This window comes from Stegostoma tigrinum, chromosome 19 (assembly GCF_030684315.1).
Source record: "Stegostoma tigrinum isolate sSteTig4 chromosome 19, sSteTig4.hap1, whole genome shotgun sequence".
In the NCBI taxonomy this organism is placed as follows: domain Eukaryota; kingdom Metazoa; phylum Chordata; class Chondrichthyes; order Orectolobiformes; family Stegostomatidae; genus Stegostoma; species Stegostoma tigrinum.
This window is the reverse complement of record NC_081372.1, coordinates 27,743,608-27,767,058: the sequence shown is the minus strand read 5'-3', so window position 1 is coordinate 27,767,058 and position 23,451 is coordinate 27,743,608. Positions and strand designations below refer to the sequence as shown.

Genomic DNA, 23,451 nt, shown 5'->3' with positions numbered 1-23,451 from the left:
TAAGTGGGTCTGCTGAGGTATAAGAACTGCAAATGGTACTTTGCAGGACATGCCATGCTTGTGAAAACAGGAAGCAGTGGGGAACTGTTTTTGGAGATAAGTGGAAAGTATGCAGTCAGATTTTTTTCTGGGGTCAGTTGTAGTATCAAAGATTTTCTTAATATATTAATAATTCACATTGCAGCATTCAGGGAAAAACTTCAAAATTTGTTGATTACACCAAACTTAAAAGGATATTGAAGTGTGAAGGGAATGATGATATACTACAAGAGGATCTAGCAAGCCTAATGAAATGGGTAGATATAAGGAAGATTAAATTTAAAGCTGAGAACTGTGAAGCGATGCATTTGTAGCAAGAATGTGAAGAGATAATATAAATGAAGGACACAATCCAAAACAAGGTTAAGGAGCTGAGGAATCTGGGGACAAATCATATGTAAATTGTCAAAAGTTGAGCTTTACAAATAGTGGCATTGAATACAAAAGCAAGGAAATTATGGTGAACCTTTATCAAACACTACCTCATCCCCAACTGAAATGATATGTCCAATTCTAGGCACCACTCTTTAGACTGGTTACAAAATCATTGGAAGAAGTGAAGAAAAGGTTTATGAGAATACTTCTGAGGATAAAACCTTTCGTTATGTGGATAGATTAGAGACTTTAGCACTGTTGTCCATGGAGGAGGACATTTTGACTGCTGATTTTCAAAATCATGAGGGCCCTAGGCAAAATGAAAGGGGGAAAGGTTATGAAATAGAGGACACAGACTTAAGATGAATGACAAAAGAACCAAAAATGACATAGGATTATAGAGCAACCTGTTAGTAACTGGGTTTTACTGTCTGAGGGTTTGATAAAGGTAGATTTATTTCTGACTTTCAAATGGCAATTGGATGAGTATCTAAAGGGAAAAGATTTGCAGTTTTACAGGGACAAGAAGAGAATTGAGGATGGCCAAGTTTCTGTTTCAGAATTACAATGTATATGGAGGGCGAAATGGTACTCTTCTGTGTTGCAATATACAAGTTATTTACTGATAATCTATGTTTACTTGTTCTGCCCCAAGGTTTAATAACCTCCCCAAGACATATAAGTTTCTATATTAAGGGCACTTCTCATTATACTTTTTAGACGTTTCTTTGAATTGGTTGGAGTTAAACATAGGGTAGTTTGCGAAGGTCACTTAGGTTCTCTGCCCTCAACCTTCTCTGCTCCAAGGAAAACAACCTAAACTTACTCGGTCTCTCTTCATAGCTAAAATGCTGCATCCCTGGCAATATCCTGGTGAATTTTCTCTGCACCCCCTCCAGTGCTGTAGTGTGGGTGGCCAGGATTGCACATAGCACTCCAGTTGTGACCTAAACAACATTCTGTATAGCTCCAACGTGACTCCCTGCTCTTATAATCTGTGCCATGAGTGATAAAGGCAAGTGTCCCTTACGCCTGCTTAAGTAAATAATGAACCTGTTCTGCCACCTTCAGGCATCTGAGGACAAGCATCCAAGATCCTTCTGTCCCTCTGAGCTTCCTGCTGTCTTGCCATTTATTGATTAGTCCCTTATCTGGTTCCTTCTTCTTAAAGTGCATCACTTCACATTTATCATAATCTGCCATGAACTACCCATCTGACCAATCTGTTTACAACCTCCGGTAACCTTGCACCTTCCTATTCACAGTCAACACCAAGCCAATGTTTGTGTCATCTGCAAATGTATCATGGCACCCTCCTCACCCACATTCTCAGCTGCATTATTCACACTACAGGCATTTCTGCTGAAACACATTTTTTGTGAACATGTATTGGATGTAATGCCATTGATGAATAATGGACACTGTTTGGGTAATGCAAGCTTTGTGCTGTATAGGCAGAATGATTTTCTCTAGTGATTTCCCTATGATGTGATTATTATGGCGATTTTCTGTAGTGCGATTTTCAATAGTGTGAGGTAACGCAATAATGCAACTATCGCATTATTGGAGAAATAACTATCACAAACAATAAGAGTCCCAATGCTGATCCCTGCAGTACAGCGGGCACACTGAGGTCCAGTCACGCAAAATACAGGACCATTACACATAAGCAACTACACTGGTACAGAATTTTCTGGAATATTGACATTTTAACATCTATTTTATGTCTGAAAAGAAAGAAATTATGGCAAACACGACGTATGATATTTTCTTTGACATGCTTGCCATTCTGTTGTTATTCTTACTGAAATGATAAAACGGTAAGAATATTGTACATTTCCTGAACTATGCTGAATTATTTCACTGATACCATGGTAAATGTCAAATAGCTCTGCTGCTTACTGACTGATGCCTGTGGAGGGAATTGATGCATAGAACTATCAACTGTTCAATTTATCTTTTTCACATACAATTGTAGGAAATTGTTTTAGCCACCTGCTGGTTGCTTGGTCACCATTTTATTATTATTATTATGGCTTAATAAATGAGTTCAAAATTTGCCTTGTGACCTAATATTTAAAGTCTGGGTCCCAATATCAAGAAGGAAAAGACTTGATTTTCCCTTTCAAGTTTAAATAGCTAAATGAGAATTATTAAGGCAAGCACCATATTTCTAGAGATCAGCAATGCCTCACCTTTGTAATTTGTATCCTTTTTGAAATGAGTGAACAGGCTGCTGGCTCTGACAAGACAGCAATATAACCAGGTCCTGCAGCTAAAATGAAATCAGACATGTGATGATTGAAATTTCACATCTATTTACATGTGAAAATGTGTTCACAATGATTTGCCACACATATGCCCTAAGAGACTTTTTTGCATCCTTTGCCTAAGTCTAGGTGTAGTCCAGTGTTTGCAGTTGGAGTGGAAGAAGCCTACTTTGCAGTGGACCTCATTAGCTGGCTGATTTTGGTGGATAATTGGGGCATTTGTGAATGATCATGAATGTGCATAGCTAGAGCATCCAGACAAACTGAGCATGTTACTGTGTAAATGTACGCTCATCCTGCAACTCCTATACAATTAGGGATCACAGGCAAGATACAAGTGGAGAGACCCAGCAACTCTGAAGTGCCCTGAGTGGAAACTTCCAGGTGACCTATGTATGGTTCCTCCACTGTCTGACTGCCTCATGGCAAAGCCCTGTCCTCATGGAAGGAAAAGTCACCCGGGAGTGAATTTGAGTTCCCTCATCCCCCTCTTGTTTTTCCACTGGTGCTGAGTTCCAATGGTTGGAATGATGGATGGTGGGTCTGTGTGCATTTCATAGAATCTCTAAAATGTGGATCCAGGCCATTCAGCCCATCTAGTCTACACCAACCTTCCAAAGAGCATCCCAAGCAGATCCATCTGCTGCCATGTATCCGTGTAAGCCTGCATTTCCCATGGCTAATCCATCTAGTCTGTACATCCATGGACACTACAGCGCAATTTAGATTGGCCAATCCCCTAACCTGCATATATTTGGGTTGTGTATGGGTGTCTTTGGTCCTGCCTAAGAGAACAAGGCCATTTATTGCACAACAGGGGTAGATGATTGTGCATTCTAAGATTATTACCAGTAGTAAAGGGATAGCAGCACAGCACAACACAATGAATCATACTTGGTCACCTCAGGAGGTATCACCCTCTCCACATGAGCAGTTTCTGTCCTCTCAGAAATTCTTGAGGAACTTATCATCATGGGGCATGGGCTGAGGAGTTGAATGTTGGCCACACGGCCACCCACCTTTGCCCTCTTGGCCCAGTTATGAGACGATTTCTCTTGCAATGAGACAAAAAAAAACAGGATTGAGTGAGACGAAAGTGAATGTGAGATCTGTTAGGAGAGATGGCAAGGTGTTCTAAGTGAGTGTGTAGGAAATGAGAGGACAAGCAGGGTTAGTAGTTTATGAGGCTGAGCTAGATGAATGTGATTGAGTGGAAATAGTGCACAAAATAGTGAGAGCTGTAGCCTTTAGCATTGCTGATGTTACTGTGCAGTGGCAGATTTAGTGAGTATGAGGAAGCAGAGAGAAAGTGGTGGCCTGTACTTTTATAAAGTGCAGAAGTTCACTAACTTTCTAGAATCATTGCTATATGTTTCTTGTGGCCTGAGAAATGACATTGACCCAGGTTGCTATCTGGCTCCAGGCCAACTGTGACCAATTCCATGAGCTTGATGGATCACAGGAGAGATTATGGCACTGTTCTCCACCAATCATTATGCCAGCAAATCAGGAACCTTTCTTTGATGTTAAGTGCCAACTTCCCTTTCTACAACATCTTATTCACAAAAATCATGGAGCACTTGTCTATGAAGATCAGTTCCTGGCCCGCAATATATTTAAACACCAGCTCACCACTTCAAATAAGGCACAAAATGTAAATGGTGCAAGGTCCTGGCAGCTGTGGGCACTTTTGCCTCTACTGTCACATGATTGAATGGGAAGGGAGCTGTTCAGGCTGAAAACGTAATTAATAGAGCAAGCAGCAGAAGATTGCAAAAGTACCATGGGACATGGTGGAAAATTCAGCCCAATGTTACGATACTATTTTTACTTTTGATTCTTTGACAAAGTAGAAGAGAAAGTTGATGAAAGTATTGCAGTAGATGTGCATATGGACTTTTGAAAAGCATTTGATAAAGTACCATTATATAGACTTACCTGAGAAATAGAAGCATATGGTATATTAAAGTGATATGGTAATAGAGTAAATCGTTGGCTGAGGGACAGGGAGGGAATGTGATGAACAGATTCTTTTGGATTTTTTTATTGTGTAAACTGAATTTGACAAAGCTCCAGAATCAACATCAAAGTTTGAGGGTGATTTAAAATCTGGTGTAAATAGTGAGGAAAGTGATAGCAGATTTCACAAGGTCAAACAGGTGGGTCTAAATTTATTCACCTGTGCCAGTGGACTGAGGTTGGCTAATGTGCATTTATTTAAGAAAGTCTGTAAGGAGAAGCCTGCGAACTATAGACAGGTGAGTCTGACGTCAGTGGTGGATAAGTTACTGGAAAGGATTCTGAGAGATAGGAACTACAGACATTTGGAGAAGCAAAGGCTGATTAGGGATAGTCAGCATGGTTTTGTGAGTGGGAAATTGTGTCTCACAAACTTGATTGAGTTTGCTGAGGATGTAACTGAAAGGATTGATGAGGGAAGAATGGTAGACATTATCTACATGGACTTTGGTAAAGCCTTGACAAGATACTGCATGATGGACTGATTAGTAATGTTCGATCACTTTGGATCCAGGGAGAGCTTGCCAACTGAATACAGAATTGGCCTGATGGTAAGAGACAGAGGCTGGTGGTGGGGTGTTGTTTTCAGACTAAAGGCCTGCGGTGTTTCTGCAGAGGTCAGTGCTGGGTCCAATGTTTTTATAATTTATATAAATGATTTGGATAAAAACTTAAGAGGCATAGTTAATAAATTTGAGGATGACAACATAATTTGCAGTGTAGTCAACAGTGTAGAGGTTATATAAGATTTCAAAGTGATCTTTGGCCAATGGGCTGAGGAGTGGCAGATGGAGTTTAATTTGGATACATACAAGATTTTTGCATTTTTGTAAAATAATCAATGCAGGACTAATACAGTTAATGGTATGACCCTGAGTAGCGTTGTTGAACAGGGAGACCTAAGGGTTCAAGTACATAGTTCTTACAAAGTTACATCACAGATAGATAGGGTGGGTAAGAAGATATTTGGCACGCTTACCTTCATTGCTTAGACTATTGAGTATTGGAGTTGGGATATCATATTGAGATTGTACAGGTTATTGGTGAGGCCACTTTGGAGAATTGTATATAGTTTTGGTCGCCCTGCTATAGAAAGGATATTATTAAATTGGATCGGGTGCAGAAAAGATTTACCAGGATGTTGCCTGGACTGGAAGGTTTGAGTGAAATGAACAGTCTGGATAGGCTGGGACTGTTCTCACTGGAGCATAGGAGCTTCGGGGGTGACTTTACACAGGTTTATAAAAACATAAGGGGCATAGATAAGGTGGATAACAAGGTTCTTTTTGCTACGTTGGGGGAGTTCAAAACAGGAGGCATATTTTTAAAGTGAGAGGAGAAAGGCTTAAAAGGGACATCGGGGCAACTTTTTCACACGGAGGGTGTTATGTATGTGGAATGAACTGACGGACGGAGTGGTAGATGCAGTCATGTGACAATATTTAAAAGACATTTGGACAGGTGGATGAATAGGAATGATTCACAGGGATATGGGCCAAACACAGACAAATGGGACTAGGTTAGTTTAGGAAACTTGGTTGGCATTGATGGATTAGTCTGAAGGGCCCGTTTCCATGCCGTTTGACTCTATGACTCTAAATGACAGGAAAGAACAGTCATAGATTAGTTTCAGAAGTTTCAATGGATCTCTTAATTAGAATTCAAAAATTGAATAAATGGATAAACGTTTTAAATTATTACAAGTATAAACAATAGTGCTCATGATTGCAATAAGCTTGGCTAAATTAAGAGACGAGAAATGCATTGTTTAGCTGTCATACAACTCTGTAGTATTAAGAAAGATGAATCAATACACCAGAAGTTCTTTATCATTCATTACAATTATTACTTAGCCTAAACATTATCAACTGTACAAAACATTTTTGATGTTTTTGGCTCAGAATAGATGTAAGAATGTGTTGAGTCGTATAGTTTTGTCATTATGCTGATTTCTTTCATTCATCTGAATCATTCGTAAATGTGTCATTTGAAGAGCACTGTTCCCCAAGAAGTTGATTCATCCAATTTGTTAGTTTCAGATGCTAAATGCACCATGAACATTCTTAACACTCACTGTTCTTCGATGAACATGGTAAGAAAGTCAACATCAGCTATTCCCTATAATCTAATTCTTTATTTCTTTGGCTAATAGCCTGATAAGTTGATAGTTTTGTTGTGTATTTTAGATGATGAGAAAGAAAGAAGACATTATAAACTCCATAGGTTAGTTTTTGCTTCATAATTAATTGGTATAACGTCAGCAGAGTGAATCCTGTTTATTTAAAGTACTTGGTAACACGTCCAGTTTCTAGGCCTAGATGCATCATGCTGTGATGTGGCAAAGTCATTGCTCCAAGGAACTATTTGCGATGGTTCTACATTACAGATTGCTACATTCTTCAATTCATGACTTGTGGTGATGCAACACAGCACCGCTTTTGGTCACATGGTTTTAAGATGATTTGTAAATAATGGAATAAACTGAGAAATTCTAGAAAAAGTTATTTTCATACCGATCTGCCTGCCACCCATGAGCCCACCTCACTCTGTTAGATTGCTTCATGGATGTCCACAAGGAGTGCTACTGTTTCCGATATCTCCATTCTTAGTGCAGCCTGGTAAATTCTATAGCACCCTCCAAGTGTATTTTTGAGAAGGGCCAATAAAACTAAACCAATGCCTTTCTGTCATTCCCAACCTGTCGCCTATTTTGTACAGGGGAGAATGAGTAAAGTATCAACCAGTCTCCCTGTTCTTAGGCCTATTGGGCTCTTAGCTGCCCAATTAATGGCAACTCAAGAATCCCCTTTTGCTTCTGCCACAACAAGGCTGAGCAAGATGGGAAATTGGCAGCCAACCTGATAGGTTTCACTGCATAGGTAAAGGTAGGCAGTTGAGTGTTTTCCTCCAATTGTACCTGAATAAAAAACAAGTTAAGTAAGTTGGAAACCTATGAGGTCTCAGACTCCAATGTAGACTTGGGAGTGCTATCAGAGAGTTCTAGATGCTAGGTGATTGCCCATTTTAAGTTTAAACTGTTCAGGTGATTATTGCATAATCATTGCGCCAGGACTTCTGATAAATCCCTCCATGCATTTTTTACAAAGTACGTCGATTTGGACTAGCCGGAGATCGGAAATTCTATGCATAAAATGTTCAACAATTATAGTTAAATTTTTCAACCAGAGGGTGGTGGTCTTTTGCCAACTTTAATGTTTAAATTAAAAATGCCATAAAAGCAACATTGCACAATGTGGCATAATGAACAGATGATTATTATCAGCAATAGCACCTAAATTTGTTTCATAAAATATTTTGAGGTGCATTAATCTTGGTTCCATTTAAAAAATACAGGAACAGGCCATCCAGCCTCTTCAGTTCTTTCTGCTGCTAAATAAAACAAAGGCTGAACTCATGACCTTATTCTATTGATCCCGTAATATAGTGTACAATTATAGTGTACAATTTAAATATAGTGTACAATTTTACATAGAAAATGTTTGAAATTATAATATTTGAAATGCTTGTTGCGTGACATTTGTTTCAGAATCATAAATGGGTTATTCAGTGAATCTTTCCAAAAATTGCATTCCAAGTCTACACTGTGCCAGTCAAATATATCACTTATCAGTTGATAAGCAGGCTCTGGCAAATGTGCCAGAAATAGGTTGCTTTTCAATTTTCCTAGTTCAGTAGCTAGTGGTATGTAAAATAATAGTAAAAGGTGAGAACCAAGTTCTAAAATAGTAAGTCGGTGCAAAATATTTTTTAAAAATGCATAGAAAATATACAAATTCATTTTGTGATTTAATGCAAAATTATAGATAGGTGTAATATGTATAGCATCTAGATTATTCATGTTTACTCTGTCCTTTAAAAAAAATCCATCTTTCGTGCTTTTAAATTCCTCTACAACCAATAATTAACTCAAGGGGCAAGTGAATCATGCTTCCAGCAAAGTTTCTTCTCGAACTTGTCCTGCCTTTGCAATCCTCCATCAGATAGCTTTCCATTTCCTGGTGCTATCATTGAGCTGGAAAGTTGGTCTTCAGAACTAATTGGTGAACCAGAGATGCTCAAAACAGAAGAAAAGGAAGAGTCATGTACCTTTTAGAAAATATCCATGCCACTACTGCTGCTGCTTTGATGGCTGTGTCAATGTAACTTAATTCTTACTTCAGGTCCCCGAACTGAAATTGGCAATATTTTGTTTCCCCTCAGGACAAATGTAAAATTTGATACCAGCTTACACTAGGGCTGCCAGATATCCCAGTTTTTCATTAAATGTTGCCCTGGTTTTCGCATTTTTCCACTTTTTTTGTCAAATGTAAACTGGGTCCAAGGGGAGAAAATCTGTGTAAAGTATCATCTTTCTTTCTGTGAACATCCACCATCTTGCATTTCATGCGGCCGACCTGTATCTCTCTCACGTCCCCAAGTCTCTAAAGAAGCTCCAAAGGATGTTTCTGACACCATGGCTCCATTATTGATTATTCCTTTTTAAATGAACTACAGAATCGGGTCCCCAGACTCTAGCTGGACATATTCTGGCCAATGCCTTCACATGACTTGCAATTCAACCTCCCTTCCTGATACTGTTTCCTTGGTCAACACGTCAGTCATCACCCTGAAGGATAAACCAATAAAACTTGTGACTGACAAACATGGATCTAATTTGTCTTGAATACTTCAAAATGGAGCTCCAACATGATAAGAGTATTCATTTCCAAGTCTCTTTTTAGAGTTCTGAAGAACTTGTATCTGATTTGAAATGTTAGCTCTCTTTTTCTCTGCCCGGCCTACTGAGTTTCGCCAGCATAGCAGTTTTTTAAATTTTAGATTTCCAATGCCTGCATTATTTTGCTTTTATTACTTTTTCTTGTTCCTCCCATGGCAGCCATGCCATCCCATGGCTTTTCAAGTGTTTTAACTTGTGAAAAGTTTATGCTCACACTAGATCACACTGAACTATTTTACTATCACACTAAATCTATTTCCTACCACTGCTTGTCTAGGAAGTTTGATCACAATCTGTGGTAGATAAATAGCAGGCTGGAAGAACACAGCAAGCCTGCATCTGGAGGAAAGGAGAAGTCAACGTATTGCCCTTCTTCAGTGCTGGATGTGGGGGTAGGGGAGAGCTGCTGATAAAGGGATGTGTTGGGGTGGGGGGTGGAATGGTGGTGACCATCATGAGTGAGCTGACTGTAACTGCATTTGGCCGCTCAGCAGCCCCTTCACGAGCGTGAGAGACAAAATGATTCTTGACCGTGCAAGCAGCCTCACGTCATCTGGTTCCCCGGGCCCTCGATTGAACATTATCTCTGCATTAACACAATTTTCGTCTCAATCTGCCCACAGGCGAGCCGCACCTCACCATCTCTCTAGACCAACACCCGGTGACACAACCCCGCCACCGAGGGTGACCCGGAAGAAAAACTGTCGGTGGTTACCGTAGCGACAATTGTTTAGGTTTCCGCCGGTGCCTTAAACACATCAGAGGATCCCCACATGTTCCAAACCTGAGGCGAGACGCTGTGTCTCCTGCAAGCCCAGTGCGTGTTTGCTGGAAGGGTGAGTGTGACATGCCAACGCTGGGGTTCATGAGAGGTTAGCCGAATTAACCTGGTGTTTGCTGGAGGGCGGGGTGCAGCATCGTGCTGGGGTGGTGATATTCGCCTGTGTGTTTCAGTGGGGCTGACCTGCCAGTACCCCAGAAGAAGACTGGCACACTGAGAATACGGTGCCACGTACTGTACCCCAGTTCAGCCTGCATTTCTTTTGTAAAGGGTGTTCAGGATACGGCCCCACAGGCTTAGCTGTCCCTCCTTCCCATGGGGTTGTAAATGTTGTCAAGTTGTCCGTTCAAACAAGGTAAAACGGCGGAAGAGTGTCACTTTTTTTTCAAGTTACCATGTTCTGATTGCCATTTCCTGAGTTATACTACATTCGAATGTAGCTCTCCATTGGGAGAATAATTGCATCTGTTCATTTCCCCAACGATGTCTGAGTATCAAGCGTTGTCGCAAATTAAATCACCGTGTTCTTCCTTTAATCGTCTCTTGCTGATTCCCTATTTAGCTTCAGTTCTGTTGGTTTCCGCTCCATTATTTTCGTTTCTTTGCTTGTCATATACTTTTCTCATTGTAATAAGTGAACCAAGCTGACCACCTCTCGGTTTTTCAATCACAGATTTTGCTGGGGTGGGGGACTCCGCAAGCCTGGCAGCATCTGTGGAGAGAAAATAAAGTTCAGCAGGGTAGGGTTCCCGTCGCGCCTCTGAGGTTCCTGTTGTGCATTTTTATTCATCCAGACCTAGATCCAAATTCGTGATTGTATTGTACTTATCCGAATGTCGTTTAGATATCGTCAGTGTGCCTTCGTCTGCTTCTTCCTCTGGCAGTTCATTCCACACACGAACCACTCTGTGTAAAAACAGTTGCTCCTCATGTCCCTTTTAAAACGTTCTCCTCTCACCTTAAAAGTATGACCCCTGGTTTTGAACTCCCCTACTCTGGGGAAAAGACCTTTGCTGTTCACCTTATCTATGCCCTTCATGATTTTATAGACCCTTTTTTGAGGTCAACTCTTAACCTCCTATGGTCCAGTGAAAGAAACTTCCCAGCCTGTTTTTACAACTCAAACCCTCCATTCCCGGCAGGGTCCTTGTAAATCTTTCCAATTTAATAATATCCTTCCTATAGCAGGGCGACCAGAATTGCACACAGTACTCCAGGAGAGGCGTCACCTGCTGTCCCAACTCCTTTGAGCTTGACATCAGTGGTAGGCAAGTTATTGGAGAGGACACTGAGGGATAGGATTAACCAGCGTTTGGATAGGCGAGGTCTGATTAGGGATAGTCAGTATGGATTTGTGTGTAGGAAGTCATGACTGACAAATCTTTTAGAGTTTTTCAAAGAGATACCCAAGAGGATAGACGAGGTTAGTGAATGTTGTCCATATGGACTTTAGTAAGGCCTTTGACAAGGTCCTGCATGGCAGGCTAGTCATGAAGGTTAGGTTGCATGGGATCCAGGGAGAGCTTACTAATTGGATTGAAAATTGGTTCAATGGTAGGAAGCAGAGGGTGATTGTTGAAGAGATAATGGGAACTGCAGATGCTGGAGAATCCAAGATAACAAAGTGTGGAGCTGGATGAACACAGCAGGCCAAGCAGCATCTCAGGAGCACAAAAGCTGATGTTTCGGGCCTGAGCTGATGAAGGGTCTAGGCCGGAAACATCAGCTTTTGTGCTCCTGAGATGCTGCTTAGCCTGCTGTGTTCATCCAGCTCCACACTTTGTTATATTGGTGATTGTTGAAGGTTGGTTCTCGGACTGGAAGTCTGTGACTAAAGTGTGCTACCAGAGTCAGTGCTGGGACTTTAGTTATTTGATATGTACATAAATGATCTAGATATAAATGTACAAGGCATAATTAGTAAGTTTGTGGATGATACCTCCTAATTTTGTATCATTGACAGTGGGAAAAGTTGTCAAAAATTACAGAGGGATCTTGATCAGATGGGGAAGTGGGCTGAGGATTGGCAATTACAATTCAATACATCTAAGTCTGAGGTGGTAGGAACTGCAGATGCTGGCGAATCTCAGATAACAAGGTGTAGAGCTGGATGAACACAGCAGGCCAAGCAGCATCAGAGGAGCAGGAAGGCTGACATTTTAGGCCTATACACTTCTTCAGAAAGGGTCTAGGCCCGAAACGTCAGCCTTCCTGCTCCTCTGATGCTGCTTGGCCTGCTGTGTTCATCCAGCTCTACACCTTGTTATGTAAGTCTGAAGTGTTACATTTTGGAAAGTCAAACCAACCTATGACTTATGAAGTAAATATTAAGGTCCTAGGGAATGTTGTGGAACAGAGAAACCTAGGAGTACAAGTACATAGTTGTTTTAAAGCAGCGTCACAGGTAGACAGGGTGGTGAAGAAGTCATTTAGCAAGCTGGCTGGTGATTGGTTGAGGCATGGAGTTTTGGAGTTGGGACACTATGGTACAGTTGTATAAGCCATTGATGAGGCCGCACTTGGAGTATTGCAGACAGTTTGCTCACCCTGTTATAGGAAAAACATAGTTAAACTGGAAAGTGTGCAAAGAAGACTTGTGACGATGTTGTCAGGACTAATAGGCCTGAGTTAAATGGACAGGTTGATCAGGATAGGACTTTATTCCTTGGAGTGTAGGAGAATGATGGGTGACCTTATTGAGGTGTATGAAATCATGAGGGGCAGAAAGAGGACAAACGCATGTAGTCTTTTTCCCAGGGATGGGGAATTGAAAACTAGAGGGCAGAAGTTTAAGGTGAGAAGAAAAAGATTTAAGAAGGACCTTAAGCTTTTTCACATAGAGAGTGGTGCGTATATGGAATGGGCTGCCAGAGAAAGTGGTTGAGGCAGGTACAATAGCAACATTTAAAAACATTTGGATAGGTACAAGGATGGGAAGGGTTTAGAGGGATGTTGAGGGCAATTGGAACTAGCTGAGTGGGCACCATGGTTCAGCATGGACCAGCTTGGGCCAATGGGCCTATTTCCAAGCTATATGACTTATGACTCTACTCTATGACTGTATACAAAGATCTGAGCAATGAAGGCAAGCATGCTGAATGCCTTCTTATCCACCCTGTCTACCTGTGATGCAAATTTCAAAGAACTATGTGCCTAAACCCTCACTTGTCTCTGTTCTGCAACACCACACAGGCTCCTATAATTCATTATATAAGTCCTGCCCTTGTTTATTTTACCAAAATGAAATACCTCACTCCACAGCCCACTCACCCAATTGATCAAGATCTCTTTGTAACCTTACATAAACGTCCTCACTTCATCTTATGAGTTCACTTCTGAGTCATACATCACTTCAATTTGCAATGAAAGCACCTTCCTGCGTTGTCAATGGCATGAAACTCTTCAATTTCCTCCTAACATATTGTGGGTACTTCAACAGAATAAACGCTACAGTTGTTCAAGGACAAGACCCAGGAATACCTTTTGATGAAACTATCGTCTTGAAGAGGCATTAGAGTATAAATATAATATTAATGTTTCCCTTTAGTTTAATCTCAACCTGTTTATTACTTCAGTTATTATTATTATTACCAAATTTATCATTGTTATGAGAAGGAATTTCAATTTCAAGGTACACTTACAAATATTTTCATCATGATCCACCATTTCATCTTAGTTTTATTGTAATAACTAAAGATTCATTGGTTCATTCATTTATCATTAATTGAATCATACAATCATGTCCGATTATGTTTTCTAGCCGTTGGTTAGACTATAAGACATGAGCAGGAATAAGCCATTCGGATCATTGAGTTTGCTCCACCATTCAAATATGGCCGATATGTTCCTCAATCCCATTCTCCTGCCTTCTCCCTGTAACCTTTAATCCCCTTAGAATGAATTGTGGAGAATTTATTAAAGCACAAATAATTTTAGGCTGATTCTCAAATAATACATGAGAGGCACTTGCAATTAGCTAACTAATTAAATGCCTTATACTGCAAGACAATATTAACAATCACAGCAAGTCCTATATAATATTTACACACAATATCATTATTTCTATTTTACCTAAGGAACCATTAGTAATAGAAGTTTTAAAAAAATTGAGACAATTGCCTGGGCATATGTCCTATCAGCTATAGTCCCTGAACAGGCTGTTTCATTTAAATCACAGCATCAACATAAAATTTAAGGCGAGTTTTCTCAGGTACATTATCATTACTTTTAAGAATATGTAAGGGTGAAATTTTTGCTCATACAATCAGTACAGCCAAGGGAAATCAGGGCATTTTAAACTTGAGTTGGTTATGCCCCAAAATATGCCCCAATTTGCATTTATGTCAGTGTAAAAGATTACATCGCACAGATCAAGCCTGACTCACACTGGCCGTGACTACAGGGGTTTTTTTGAATTTACTAAGAAACTAACTATAACAATCAATGAAACTATTAGACTGTTGAATATAGTATTAATGTCACATTTATGTTTGTGGTTATTCAAATGACTTTTACAAGAAATTTGAACAGTAATCTAACCAGAGTTATCTTGGATGCAAATTCACAATTGTGCGCAAAGTGAAAACTGTTTTTAATAAGTAATATAAATTCTACTGTAAACAATTCTGCTAGTTTTACTTTCATAGAAATATGATAATGGGAAATAATCACTTATAAGTAGACCGCCCAGACTACCATGAGGAATTATGCCTCTATCGATGAGAGAATAAAAAGATAATAACTGTAAATCAGCAATGTTTAATACTCAAGGCAATCTCATATATCCAAATGTAGGGATAGGAGTGTCTGAAGCTGACAAGTGATATGCCACAATCAAAAACACAATTTCTAAATTTTCAGTTTGCCCCAATTTGTGGGAGTAATGTGGTTAGTCAATACCCAGGAGAACTTAGAAGTTGCCAGCTGACAATAAACTTGCAGAATGTGCAAATGTACATTATCGGTAGGAGGAACAGGGAGGTTGCTTATTGCTTGAAAGTTGAAAGTCTGGATGGAGTAGACGAATAAAGGCATTTTAGAATATAAGTGCCAATGATTAATAGATGTGCAAGTCTCAGCACTGCCATACTAGCGTTGCTAGAATTCAAGTTACATAATTTCCAGGTTGTGTTTTTAAAATGCTGTTGCATCTATGAAAAGCAGAATGCTTTGTAACGAAGGAACAGTTGCTGTGCATATGCAGCTAATTTGGAGTCAGAAACAAATTTAGCAAGGCCACAGCAAAAGCAAACCAGGCACTAGGCTTTATTTCTGGAAGTTTATAATTGATTAATATGGAAGCTATGCTCAACCTGCACAGAACCTTGGTTGGACCACACTTAGATTACAGCACACGGTTCTGGTCACCTCATTATATTCAAGAAAGATACACAAAAGAGGTTGCAAAGAAGATTTTCTGAATGCACCAGAAATGTGTGGGTGTAGGAATGGATAGACCCCCCCGGATCGCTTTCTTTTGATAAATTTGTGGAATGACTAAATAAGTCATCTTTAAAATTATGAAAATTTGAGAGACCGGATACAGAGAAGATGTGGGAGCAGCATATATAGAGAAAATCGATATAAGGAGTCACCAAGAAATCCAGTCATGATTTCAGAAGGAACTTCATTACCCAGAGTTGGAAGAGTGTGGAAGTATAGTAGATTTAGGTGAGAAAAAAATGGGACGAACCTTGAGAAGAGTATCAATATAGCATAAACTGGTTGTAGTGAGTGGTCTACTTCTGTGCCCTATGAAGTCCAAAGTAATTGTTGTTACAAAAGGAGACAATTTTAAATCAACTTTTATGCCCTCACAAAAAAAAGTCAATGACCTCCTGGTTATGAGTGAGTATGAAAGGGAGAAGTGAAAATGAGGAGGTACCATCATTGCAGAATGTTCACATTCCCTGCTTTAACCAGTTCATAGATTTCAGTATTTGACATGCTGGAAGTAAACATGTTATAGTGTTGACACTTAGAAGCCGAGTCAGTTTGGAATGTGAAAAATAGCTAATCTGTTGAAAACAGTCAAGAATATGATTGCATAATGCTGGCAAAATGTTCTTGGAATAATTGAGGGAATTGTTTGTTAACCTTCTAATACATTTATGCTTCAAAATTTGTACTGACGTGAGGCAGTAGGTGCAGATGTAATCTCTAACCTGGGTCTGGCTTTACATTCTGCATTTGATTTGCTTTGCTTCGGTACGCTTCAGTACTTAATTTATTTCTGATTCCAACTTAGCTGCACATGCACAGCAACTGTTCCTTCATTAAAAGCAAACTGCTTTTCATTGATGAAACGGTATTTTAAACACAACCTGGGAATTATGCAAATTGAACGTTAGCAACAGGAGTGTGGCAGTGCTGTGACTGTGCACATCTATTTGAAGAAGAGCCATCTGCTACTTGTAATAACGGTATGTAATCGAGGTGCTCATGTCCTACCATTACTCATATTATTAGATTGGCTTTATAGAAGTAACAACCTTTTTTAATTAAAACATTAACTAAGAATGTTTAAGAATTACATTCATATTGCATCACCAGTTCAAAAGATACTGATTTGTATATTAATCCATTGCACAGTTATAGGCCATTATGACCTAAGGTTGCAGACAGGATGAAGGTGCACATTTCCAGTTGAAATTGTGCTATCCAAGTTGGTTAAATGCAAAGAGAAGGAATACTTTATCCACAGCTGAAAACAATTGAAGTATTGAGATAACAAGGTGTAGAGCTGGATGAACACAGCAGGCTAAGCAACATTAGAGAAGCAGGAAAGCTGATGTTTTGGACCTAGACCCTTCTTCAGAAATGGGGGAGGGGAAGGGGATTCTGAAATAAATAGGGAGAGAGGGGGAGGTAGATAGCAGATGGATAAAGGAGAGGATAGGCGGAGAGGAGACAGACAGGTCAAAGAGGACAAACCTATGTATTGTTGGTCCCTGATTTATGAATGTCTGTCTTACAAATGCTCATGTTTATGAATGAGATCCCATACAGGGGTGTATTTAACATTAATTTTAAACATCTGATAGGTGAATGTTTCCTCATACTAATGAACAGCTATTTTATATTAACCTACTTTGTGTTCTGACTAGCATATAAATCAACTTGTGAATGTACTGAAGAACGAAACCCATTTACAACCTGGGGACTAACTGTAGTCCATCATCAAGTATATCTAGGGTTGAGACAGACAGATGTTTGGCCTTTTTAGGGCATCAAAAGATATTGGAAATTGGCAGGACAATGGAGTGAAGTTAAATATCAGCCATAAATGTGTTGGAAGGCTGTGTATGTTCTAATCCAAGTCCTATTTATTCCCTCTGAAGAACTGTGGAGCTATAGGATCTGAAAACTGAGAAAGTAGTTTGGGCAGGTGGAAGTATGGAAGGTAAGTTGTGTGTTTTTTTCGCATTCAGTTTATTTCTGTTTGGCTTGATATTGTTTGCGCTAATCCTTCCCTTAGTATTTATTCCTCTACCTGCCCAATCTCTCGGTCCATTCAACTAAAAATCAAACAAAGTAGACTCCGACATCAATTATTCACTGTTATCTCTTTCTCCCTCTCACTTTTCTGGCCTTTCCTCAAGTTCTCTCCATTCATTTTTCTTCATCAGTCTTTATGTAAATATTTTGTTTTTCATCTCTCCAGAAATTTCTTCCTCTTAATTCTCTGTAATATATTTTTTCATTATTTATGATACAATACCCCTCTTAACATTGCTGTCTAGCAGTTACATCCTCTGTTTTTCTCTTGCTAATTATTTCTTTGGAACTGCCACTTCCATCTCTTTCTGTATAACTCTCATGAGCAGAATCTCACAGTATTTTGGCTAAGTGTGAGTTGTATCGAATGATTCACATTGTGTGGCCAAGCAGGTGATCTCGCTGTGCCTCACTGATCTTGCTGCTTTAATTGCTGTTTGAGCCCTTGTGGCGAAAATCACACTGCATTTCCATTCCATCTTGCTGTGCACAGTTCCCTCTCAGCAACTTCATTCACCAGAGATCCTGCAAATGACAGGCTACCCTGTCACAAAGGCCATTGCACATCCAGACCAGCACTGTCAGTCTGGAGCTGCCCTGCACTGTTCCTGACATTTGCCTCGGACTTGACAACTGAGGGAAATCCTCACCCCGTTTTGCAGGCAGAGCCCTGGAAGTCCCTCTGGGGGCATTGGCTGGACTTCCCTTTCTCCTAGATGAGCAGTGGAGACTATGACAGCACATCAAGCCAGCCTTGTCCAAGGTTGTCACCCATGTAGAAGCAGTGTCAGCCATCTGTAGAAATGCCCAGCACTGTACGAAGGTCAATGTCCTTCTCTACACCACCATAATAAGTGCCACCATTTCTCTCTGATCCCTCATGCTAACCTTACCTCTGAAAGCCGACTCCCACCAAGGCTCATACTTTACCAGTCGCACAAAGGCATGCAACTTCTTCCACATTCACCCTCACCTACCTCAAACCATGACACAACTAACCCTGCACAGTGCCAACTCACTCACTCAGGAAATCTCTCCCCTTGCACCAACAATTACAGCTGTGTCAACAACTTTCATCTTCTGTGATTTTGACCTGCCTCTCATTCCAACTCGGAGTAGAGCAGAAGCAGCGAGAATGGGTGATGTGCTGCTTGACATTTGGCTCCACATCCCTTATGAGGGGAGGATCCTGGCTCTTACTGCCCCGAGTGAGGCCAGGACTGGTACTGAGGACTGTACATGACCTACTGAACAAGGATCCCCTGAGTGAAGGCTATTCCTCTTGACTGGACTGAGACTCTGTTGACAACCATGGCACGCTTCCTGGCTTTGTGTTTGTGCTAAATGGCAGGACAAGACAGTAATAAAATGAGACAGGTATCTCTGGCTGAGGGGGGAAAATGTAGAAAGGCAAGGTAGGGATGATGCAAGTGTCTAGATAGGCTTTGAGTAAATGAGCATAGTGACATTGAGCAAAGAGCCCAGAGATTCAGCCTGGTCCAACCCAGCAGCTGGGTGTGTGTGTGCCTGAGTGTGATGTTAAAGCATTACAGCGATTATTGTGGGTGCAGCCTAAGGTGAAGCATTGATGAGCAGAAGTATGCTTTAAGTGGATTGAACCATTTATTCCCTTTGCTCCTCCTCCACCTTTCTGAAAAGTACAGAAAACACCATTTCAGACCCCTCTCACTTCTGTTTTTTATCTCAACAGATGCTGGCAGAGATACTGGGGTTTTTTCCAGCACTTCCTGTGATTATCTAAGTGGGTTAGAGATGTGCTTATGAAGGTTCGTAGAGGCTGTTACGTGACAGATTCTAATAATCTGGGGTGCATGTGGCAAGTGTCCATGGAGCATGTCTGAGATGTTGGTGCCTGGTGGAGGTCTGACGTGGAGGTCTTTTGGCATAAATGCAGTTGAACCTGCCGTGTTTACTGACATCTAATTTGTGTGGCAAGTCAGAAAAGATCATAATCCGTGGTTCCTCCAGCCTTTGCGACTGGGAAGTGTTGTCATTTGTCACGAACTGAGTGTAGGTGCTCCAAACGACAGTACCTCCCAGTCGCGAACCACTTCAACTCGCCCCTCCCACTTCTTAGACAACATGTCCATCCTGGGCCTCCTCCAGTGCCACAATGATGCCACCCGAAGGCTGGAGGAACAGCACCTCATATTCCGCCTGGGAATCCTGCAGCCCAATGGTCTCAATGTGGACTTCACCAGTTTCAAAATCTCCCCAACCCCAACCTCATCCCAAGACCAGCCCATCTCATCCCCAACTCTTGACCTGTCTTTTCTCCCACCTGTTCGATCCTCCCTCCTCACTGATCAATCTCCATCCCAACTCCCTACCTACACTCCTCATCCCTGCCTCCTTGACCTACCCATCTTCTCTCCACCTATCTGCTCCACTATCCACCTTCTCTCATCGCCTCCCTCTCTCTCTATTTATTTCAGAGCCCCCTTCCCCTCCCCTATTTCTTAAAAAGAGTCCAGACCTGAAATGTCAGCTTTCCTGCTCCTCTGATGCTGCTTGGCCTGCTGTGTTCATCCAGCTCCACACCTTGTTATCTCAGATTCTCCAGCATCTACAGTTCCTACTATCTCTCAATTGGGAACTTGTTGCTCTGTAGCAAGAATCTCACCAATGCTGCTGAGTAAAGTGGGAAAGTTGTGGCGAGATAATCTTAAGACAGAACATCTCGCCAAATTTTACTACTCAGCTTGTTGTAGCTCATGCCCTTCAGAACCTTGTAAGATTCTGCCCTATGTCTATCATACCGTCCATTATCCAGCCCATTCTGTCTCCAGCTCCCTTTGTTTCTCCTTGGAGTTGCTGAGATGTAATATATACCATGGAAATTAAGTGACCAAGGTGAAAGCCAAAGCCGTAGAATACAAGCAGGTGTAAGACTGGTTCAGGTGGAGCCAAACATGACAACTAACCAGGTCAGGCAGCAGGAAGGTATAAGGTAGCTGGTGACCTTGCAATCAAAGGCAGGATGCCATGCAGCATTGAGAAGGTGGACAGGTGATGTTGAGAGGAATAGAAAAAATAGAAAATAATTAAAGGTGATGTGAAGAAGAGCAGCGTAATGGGGTAGCTATTGATTCTGAACAGCAAGGTTCTGGGCTCTTGTGATTGCTGTGGTAGCGTCCCTTAGAACCAGGAGACCAACATTCGAGTCACTTGCTTCAGAGATATGTAATAACATCTCTGAACAGGTTGATGAGAAAAATCAAAAAAAAGTGTACGTTCAAGCCGCGAGTCAATATCAGGTACCGGGTCAACTGTAAAATGGAGAGCGGAGATACAACAGCACCACCTACTGTTGGGATTCAAGAAGGGAGAAAAAATATTTGGTTTCAACAAAGTATCTCATCAGATCACAGCAGGTATCAAAGTGCTGTACTGTAACTAGTTAATATTGATATTCAGTCATTGTTATTGTGCTGCAATAACCAACTTGCACGCAGAAATGGGTCTCAATTATTTAAATAAATGACAAATAATCTTTTTTTTTCTTACTTTCTTCTTTGACCACAGTGTTGGAAGAAATTCTTATGTCCACTTGATGATGTAGAAGAGATTTAAATCTCTGAAGGACAAAATATTGAACCAATGCTTTTCTAAATGTTCAAAGTTCAATATTAGCTAAGGTGCTTATACATGAACATTATTACACAAGTCATGACATACGGTTAGTGCTACTGTCAGTGGTCTAGTCATCCAGAGACCCAAACTAATGCTCTTAATAAAACTAGTCTTGGTGATGATGACAATGAAGCTTCCATTTATGGTCTTGAATACCCATCTGGTCCTCTCATGCCTTTTAAGAGAAAAAAAATCTGCTTTCATTACCCAAAGCAACATGCTTGAGCCTTAACAGCCCTTTAAAATAGCCCAACAAGCCACTCAGTTCAAGGATCATTAGAGATAGACAATTAATCAAGGAAAAACATCTCGCTGAGTTTTACAGCCTGTCCTGTGGTAGCCGATGTCCTTCACAGCCTGGTAAGATTCTGCCCTCTGCCTCTCATACCCTCCTTTATCCTGCCTATTCCACTCCAGATCCCTTTGTTTCATTACTAGCAAGACCAGCATTTGCTTTCAATGCCCACATTCCATGAATGAATACATTTTTTAGAAATTTAAACGACAAAGTCATGGCACATTGGACCATAAGACATAGGAGTGGAAGTAAGGCCATTCGGCCCATCAAGTCCACTCTGTCATTTAAATCATGGCTGATGGGCATTTCAACTCCACTTCCCTGCACTCTCCCCGTAGCACTTGATTCCTTGTGAGATCAAAAATTTGTCGATCTCTGCCTTGAAGGCATCCAATGCCCCATCCTCCACTGCACTCCGTGGCAATGAATTCCACAAGCCCAACACTCTCTGGCTGAAGAAATGTCATCTCATTTCAGTTTTAAATTTACCCCGTCTAATTTTAACGCTGTGTCCACGGGTCCTAGTCTCCCTGCCTAATGGAAACAACTTCCTAGCGTCCACCCCTTCTAAGCCATACATTATCTTGTAAGTTTCTATTAGATCTCCCCTCAACCTTCTAAACTCTAATTAATTAACTGAAAATAGGAAGTACACACCATCACAAGGCCTTGATCATATTACAAGCAAACCTCCTGTCACATTGTTCATAACAGGGTGGATTTTGCATTTGGGACAAATTAGTGATAATGACAATTTATTAAACTTATACTTAGCCAGAGTCTTTCAGTGGACTTTGGCAATAGAGCTTGTGAAGATTAGAAAGCCATTTGTGCAGCTGGGGACACATTGGGCTTCTGGCTTCTGTGTGAGCTGGACAAGCAACAATACGTTTCATTCTTTAAATGTGTAAATTGGAGAATCCTTGTGGCAAACTGCAAGTGAATCAGGAAGTATGAGATAAAATAGTGAATTGAATGCCAATTTGTCTGTAGAAAACAAGAAAGAAAGGTGCATTAAGAGATCAAAAAAAGTTTTAAAACATTTCCAACTATAATTCAAATCTGAATGTCACTCCACATTTGTGAAACTTAACTTTCAGTGTCAAGGTTGCTTGTTAGTAATTGAGCCTGATCATGTCACGGAATCCCTAAAGTGTGGAAAAAGGCCCTTTGGCCCAACAAGTCCACACTGACCGTCAGAGCATCCCATCCAGACCCATCCCCCGAGAACCCACCTAACCTACACATCCCTGAACACTATGGGCAGTTTAGCATGGCTAATCCACCTAGTCTGCTCATCTTTGGACTGTGGGAGGAAACTGGAGCACCCGGAGGAAATCCACGCAGACACAGGGAAAATGTGCGAATGTAACACAGACAGTTGTATGAGGGTGGAATTGAACCTGAGTTCCTGGACTGTGAGGCAGCAGTGCTAACCACTGAGTCACAATGCTGCCCAATGTCCTTAGCCTAGCCGCCACACCCCAGGCCTTGTCATCACATGGGTTTCTACCACCATTGTCAGCCACTAATGGTCCCCATTAGCAGCTATTCATTCTCCCAGGCAGACTTTTATCCATCCCCTTGTCTGCCCAACTGATTTTCACTCTTTGGACTCCATCTTTACTTACTTTATTCCTCCTCTCTTCCCTCCCAACCCACTTGCAGCATATTTAACTACCTTTTCCAAGCTAAAATCAGCTGTGAAGAAGGGTCACTGGATCTGAAACATTAACTCTGCTTTCTCTCCAAAGATACTGCCAGACCTGCTGAGTTTTAC

At 40.9% G+C, this 23,451-nt stretch overlaps 1 protein-coding gene across 2 annotated transcripts in view; it reads left to right on the top strand.

Annotated features, from left to right (window-relative positions):
* Positions 1 to 23,451, top strand: part of LOC125461626 (protein LKAAEAR1-like) — a 68,127-nt gene that overhangs the window by 25,238 nt on the left and 19,438 nt on the right. The window contains exons 2-4 of one of the 2 annotated variants that reach the window (XM_048550560.2): positions 10,065 to 10,277; positions 17,563 to 17,624; positions 19,431 to 19,506. The gene's annotated coding sequence lies outside the window, so the exon portion shown is untranslated. Of the gene's footprint in view, positions 1 to 9,790; positions 9,834 to 10,064; positions 10,278 to 17,562; positions 17,625 to 19,430; positions 19,507 to 23,451 lie in introns of those variants that run through there. The other variant, XM_059652794.1, reaches the window with a different exon arrangement.